The sequence below is a fragment of the Mesocricetus auratus genome, unplaced genomic scaffold (genome assembly GCF_017639785.1).
Source record: "Mesocricetus auratus isolate SY011 unplaced genomic scaffold, BCM_Maur_2.0 Super-Scaffold_100004, whole genome shotgun sequence".
Lineage (NCBI taxonomy): Eukaryota > Metazoa > Chordata > Mammalia > Rodentia > Cricetidae > Mesocricetus > Mesocricetus auratus.
The window spans coordinates 58,064,394-58,071,280 of record NW_024429189.1 but is presented as its reverse complement, the minus strand read 5'-3'; the positions used below and the strand labels follow the sequence as shown (position 1 = coordinate 58,071,280).

Here is a 6,887-nt window from a genome sequence, read left to right as displayed (position 1 = left end):
ATTCCTCTTTATTCTTCAAAATGGAGGCTTTTTTTTTTTTAATCCCACAGCTTTCAGTTTTTAAATCCAATAGGGATATAATTAACAATTCTGACAACAGCAAGGATACAGGCATGCATATCCCCCAGAACCAGGAAGGCAGATAAAATCTTGAGATAAGCCAGGCAGGGACTCCTCTCAGGGGTTATGCGACTCTTGAGGCATCCCTGAAAAACTACAGAAGTGGGGGAAGGGTTAAATGGAGTAAGGGGCTTATTTTGATAAGAAGGGAGAAAAGTGTTAGTGCATAAAGTTACATTGATGTGGCTAGTAAACCTAGAAGTCTATAATTGATAAATGTAAAACAAGAACTACTAGAAATTTAGGAGTAATAAACATAAAGAAAGGGAGAAAAGCTGTATTCATTAGGTTTTTTTTTTTTTTTTTTTTTTTTTTTGCTTTCAAGGTAGCTGAAAAGTGTTGCAGTGGCTATGGAAACCAGCACAAGCTGTGGAATGAAAATGGGCCCCTAATCCATATTAACATTTTCGCCAATTGCTTGTGAATTCTCCCAACACTAGATCAAAGGGAGAAGCTACATGACATCCTAAAATCAGGAGGCTTCAGCTTCCAGGCAAGCTGCAGGCTAGTAGGCAGCACTCTTCTGAATCAGCTACTACCTCCCAGTCCTCCTTGTCAGTGAGGATAGGCATTTGTTTCTCCTGCCTTTCGAAGCTCTGAATGTGGTCTATTTGCAAGGCTCCTCTCCCTGCAGGGTGTCCTGCCATAAGAGACAATTGTAGGGAGCTAGCTTCTAAGTTATATAGATTTGACTATCAAGACAATTTCCTTGACTTTGTGAATACTTCCATACCAGGACCCCATGGTTATCCAGTTTACCAGTACAACAGGGAATTGTGTTCAGTAATTGATTAGTACACTGCTGGAACTTGGGGGGATGAATCCCACTATGGAAAGGGGGAGCACTATGGTTTCACAAGGGTTTTACAGGGAATGAAGTGACTATTCAAAAGGGTATATGCCCAAGAATGGTACAGCTTGATCTTGTGGTAATTCGATTCCCATCCTTCTGAGGAACTGCCATACTGATTTCAATTTCCATGGAGGCTGTGCAAGTTTGTACTCCTCTCAGCAGTAGATGAGTGTTCCCCTTATTCCACATCCTTGATAGCATGAGCTGTCACTTGTGTTACTGATTTTAGCCATTCTGACAGTTATAAGATGAAATTTCAAAGTAGTTTTGATTTGCATTTCCCTGATGGAAAAGGATTTTGGACATTTCTTAAGTGTCTATCAGCCATTTGAGATTCTTCTATTGAGAATTCTCTATTTAGGTCTGTACCCCATTTTTAATTGAATTATTAGGGGTTTCCAATCTTAGCTTTAAGTTCTTTATATAATTTGTATATCAGCCCTTTATCAAATGTGGAGTGTGTAAAGCTCGTTTCCCGCTTTGCAGGCTACTCTGTCCTCATGATATATCCTTTGTCTTACAAAAGTTTTTCAGTACCATGAGGGCTCATTCATCTTAGTGCCTGTGCTAATAGATTTCTGTTTAGAAAATAATCTCCTATGCCAATGTGTTCAAGGCCATTTCCCATTTTCTCTTCTTTCAGGTTCAGTTTATCTGGTTCTATATTGAGGTCATTGATCCGCTTGGACTTGAGTTTTGTACAGAGTGCTAAGTGTGGACTGATTTGAAATCTTTTACATGCAGATATAAATCCACACACCTATAAATACCTGATGTTTTTTACAAAAAGGCCAGAAATGCACACTGGAAAAAAGACATCTTCTTCAACAAATGGTGCTGGTCAAATTGCAATGTCTATGTTATTTTTTTATCATCTTCAATTATAAATTTTGAACATTGTAAAGGAGCCTAAAGTAATTACTTAAATGCCAAAATGGCATAAGAAATGAAATTATTCACTGTAATTTTCTAGTGATCACAATTAATATATGATACAAGATTCTAAGAAACAATCAGAATAATAGAAAAATTCTTATATGTAATTTTAGTGTTTTTTGATTACATTTATTTATTATATATACAGTGCTCTTCCTGCATGTGTGCATGCAGGACAGAAGAGGACACCAGACCTCATTATACATGGTTGTGAGCCACCACATGATTGTTAGGAATTGAACTCAGGACCTATGGAAGAGCAACCACTACTCTTAACCTTTGAGCCATCTCTCCAGCAGATGTAATTTTAAATGACACATTTATCCATATAATAAGGAATAACCAGAGTGATAAGCTTACCCCCTAATATCCCCTGATAAATTCCTCTGGCTGGTTTCCTTTCCAGGTTAAATGTAATGAACTTCCATTTTAAGTTAAGATCCTGAATTATTTTAAATATATATACCAAAAAACAGGATAATAAAATTTACCCAAAAGTTTTTTGTGAAAATATTCCCCTTGCACTGGGAGCAGCTGAGTTAACAAATATTTCCTAATACTTTATATTATTTCATGATACATCTTACAGAAAACAGATACACTTAATGATGTTACATTACCATCTCTTAACTCTCCTTCACACATTGTGTAGGTTCTTATTGACCCACAACTTTCTCATGGCATTTTTCACTTCTGAATTTTTGAGGGTGTAGATGATAGGATTCAACATGGGTGATGACCGTGTAGAAAACAGCTACAAGTTTGTCTTCAGTGAAAGTGGAGGAAGGTCGCATGTAAAGGAAGATGGCGGGACCAAAGAACAAGATGACCACAGTGATGTGAGAGGCACAGGTAGAGAGGGCCTTGCACCTCCCCTCTGCAGAAAGGTTCCTCAAGGTGACCAGGATGATGACATAGGAAGACACCAACACAAGGAAGGAACAAAGAGCAATTAGGCCACTATTAGCCATTACAGTGACACTCTCCACAAAGGTGTCAGTACAAGCCAGCTTGAATAATGGCTGGAGGTCACAGAAGTAGTGGTCAATCACATTGGGACCACAGAAGGGCAACTGAGTAGTGATAAGAACCTGAATTAGAGAATGTGAAAAGCCACCCAGCCAAGAAACACCCACAAGCATATGACAGGTTTTTTAAAAAGCCAGTTTAACCACAGCTCCTGTGCATTTTACCCAAAATCATACAACACTGGTAGCTACAGAGTATAAACATAATACAAAGAAAGAGTTCAAATTCAGTGAGATGCTTGTAAGAAGTCAAAAGTGTCACAAGTATATTTATTTCGCTACAAAAGCAATGCCTCTTCTCTAAGGTTTGAACATTATTTCTGGTCCATTAAAGAAATACAAAATCTATGCATACAACTTTAATTTGATATACCAAATTGAGAATTACTCAGAGGCAGGCAGGAATTTGTTGTACAGGGTCCTTTGTTTCTTCTCTCTCTCTCTCTCTCTCTCTCTCTCTCTCTCTCTCTCTTTCTCTCTCTCTGTCTCTTTCTCTGCCTCTCTCTCTTTCTCTCTCTCTCTCTCTGTTCATCTGTCTCTGCTTATTGCAATTGAGAAATTCCTCCTCAACAAAATAGACAAACCTCTGTCCAAACTAACCAAAAGACAGAGAGAGAGAGCATGCTAATTAACAAAATCAGGGATGAAAAAGGGGACATAACAACGGACTCTGAGGAAATCAAGAATCATCAGGGAATACTTTGAAAATCTGTACTCCACAAAATTTGAAAATTTAAAGGAAATGGACAATTTCCTGGATAGATATCACTTGCCAAAACTAAATCAAGAACAGATAAACAATCTAAACAGACCTATAACCCCTAATGAAATAGAAGCAGTCATCAAAAGTCTCCCAAACAAAAAAAGCCCAGGCCCAGATGGCTTCAGTGCAGAATTCTACCAGAAATTCAAAGAAGAGCTAATTCCAATACTCCTCAAAGTATTCCACACAATAGAAGCAGGAGGCTTGCTGCCAAACTCTTTCTACGAGGCTACAATTACCTTGATACCCAAGCCACACAAAGACACAACTAAGAAAGAGAACTATAGACCAATTTCCATCATGAACATCGATGCAAAAATACTCAATAAAATACTCGCAAACCGGATTCAAGAACACATCAGAAAAATCATCCACCATGATCAAGTAGGCTTCATTCCAGGAATGCAGGGATGGTTCAACATTAGAAAATCTATCAATGTAATCCACCATATTAACAATCTGAGAAAGAAAAACCACATGATCATCTCACTAGATGCTGAAAAAACCTTTGACAAAATTCAGCACCCCTTCATGATAAAGGTCCTAGAGAGATCAGGGATAACAGGAACGTACCTGAATATAATAAAAGCAATATACAGTAAATCAATAGCTAACATCAAACTAAATGGAGAGAACCTCAAAACAATTCCTCTAAAATCAGGAACAAGACAAGGCTGTCCACTCTCTCCATATCTCTTCAATATTGTACTTGAAGTTCTAGCTACAGCAATAAGACAACAAAAGGACATAAAGGGGATACAAATAGGAAAAGAAGAAGTCAAACTTTCACTATTTGCAAATGATATGATAGTTTACATAAGTGACCCAAAAAACTCCGCAAGGTTACTCCTAGAGCTGATAAACACCTTAAGCAATGTGGCAGGATACAAGATAAACTCAAAAAAATCAGTGGCCCTATTATATACAGATGATGAAGTGACTGAGAAAGAAATCAGAGAAACATCACCTTTTACAATAGCCAAAAACAGCATCAAATATCTGGGGATAATGTTAACCAAGGAAGTGAAGGACCTGTATATCAAGAACTTTGTGTCTTTAAAGAAAGAAATCAAAGAAGATACCAGAAAATGGAAAGATCTCCCATGCTCTTGGATTGGTAGGATCAACATAATAAAAATGGAAAGAACATTAATCAACTTTATATGGAAAAACAAAAGGCCCAGGATAGCCAAAACATCCCTATACAATAAAGGAACTTCAGGAGGCATCACCATACCTGACTTCAAGCTCTATTATAGAGCTATAGTCCTGAAAACAGCTTGGTATTGGCACAAAAATAGGCAGGTAGACCAATGGAACCGAATCGAAAGCCCTAATTTTAACCCACACACCTATGAACACTTGATTTTTGACAAAGAAGCTAAAACTGTACAATGGAAAAAAAAAGCATCTTCAACAAATGGTGCTGGCATAACTGGGTACTGGTATGCAGAAGACTGCAGATAGATCCATGTTTATTGCGTTGTACAAAACTTAAGTCCAAATGGATCAAAGATCTCAACATAAATCCAGCCACACTGAAACTTTTAGAAGAGAAAGTGGGAGATTCTCTTCAACGAGTTGGTACAGGAGACCACTTCCTAAACATAACATCAGTGGCACAGGCACTGAGATCAACAATTAACAAATGGGACCTTCTCAAACTAAAAAGCTTCTGTAAGGCAAAGGACACAGTCAAAAAGACAAAAAGGCAGGCCACAGAATGGGAAAAGATATTCACTAACCCTACATCTGACAGAGGGCTAATCTCCAAAATTTACAAAGAACTCAAGAAACAAGTCTCCAAAACACCAAAGGATCCAATTAAAAGGTGGGGTACAGAGCTAAATAGAGAATTCTCAATAGAGGAGGATAAAATGGCCAAGAGACACTTAAGAAAGTGCTCAACATCCTTAGCCATCAGGGAAATGCAAATCAAAACAACTCTGAGATACCATCTTACTCTTGTCAGAATGGCTAGAATCAAAAACACCGAAGACAATTTATGCTGGAAAGGATGTGGAGAGAGAGGAACACTCCTCCACTGCTGGTGGGAATGCCGACTCATACAAGCCTCTTTGGAAATCAGTATGGAGATTCCTCAGGAAAATGGGAATTAATCTACCACTAGACCCAGCAATTCCACTCTTAGGCATTTATCCAAATGAGGCAGGTTCATACAACAAGGGCATCTGCTCCACTCTGTTCATAGCAGCATTGTTTGTAATAGCCAGAACCTGGAAGCAACCTAGATGCCCCTCATCTGAAGAGTGGATAGAGAAAATGTGGTACATTTACACAATGGAGTATTACTCAGCAGAAAAAAACAATGGAATCTTGAAATTCGCAGGGAAATGGATAGCACTGGAAGAAACCATCCTGAGTGAGGTAACCCAGTCACAAAAAGACAAACATGGTATGTACTCACTCATATATGGATTTTAGACATGGATCAGGATAGTGCCAGTCTGCACTTCCACAGATAGAGAGTCTGGGAAACAGGAAAGAACCTAAAAGATATGCATATATGCATAGTACCCAAGAGAAGAGGATGGAGACAAGATCCTCTGAATGGATGGGGAACATGGTGAGAGGTGGGGGCGAGTGGGACCTGGGAAGAAGAGAGGGGGTGAAGAGGAAGAGAGTTGGTCATGGGGGAACAGGAAGTTGAGGGTGTGGGGGTAGAATAGGGGGAAGAGGGAATCATAGGATCGAAGACAGATCAGGCACCATTGTGACCTATAGTGATCTAAAGGGATAACAACAATTGGCAAGCTAAGCAATAGTGGAGGGACCACTTCGAATGCCCATTCCTGATAATGAACTTGATGTCTATAACCATCCGGGAGCCTTCATCCTGTGACTGATGGAAGCAGAGGCAAACACACAATTAATCACTGAACTGAACCCAAGGAACCCAGTGACAGAGAGAGAGGAGTGATGAGCAAATTGGCAAAGAATGGGCTGGCAAAACCAGCAGAGACAGCTGATCTGAACAGGGGAGAGCTCTTGGACCCCAGACTGACAGTGGGGAGGCCAGCATGGGACTGATTTGGACCCCCCAAATGTGAGTGTCAGCGAGAAGGCCTGGGCAACCTATGGGGCCCTGAGCTGTGGATCAGTGTCTATCCCTGGTATACAAACAGTCATCGTGTGCCTATAGCACAAAGAGGGATGCTCTCTCAGC

General features: G+C 39.5%; 1 pseudogene; it reads right to left on the bottom strand.

Moving 5' to 3' along the window:
• Nucleotides 1–2,546: 2,546 nt before the first annotated feature.
• On the bottom strand, nucleotides 2,547–3,671 carry LOC101824033 (annotated as a pseudogene).
• Nucleotides 3,672–6,887: the final 3,216 nt, after the last annotated feature.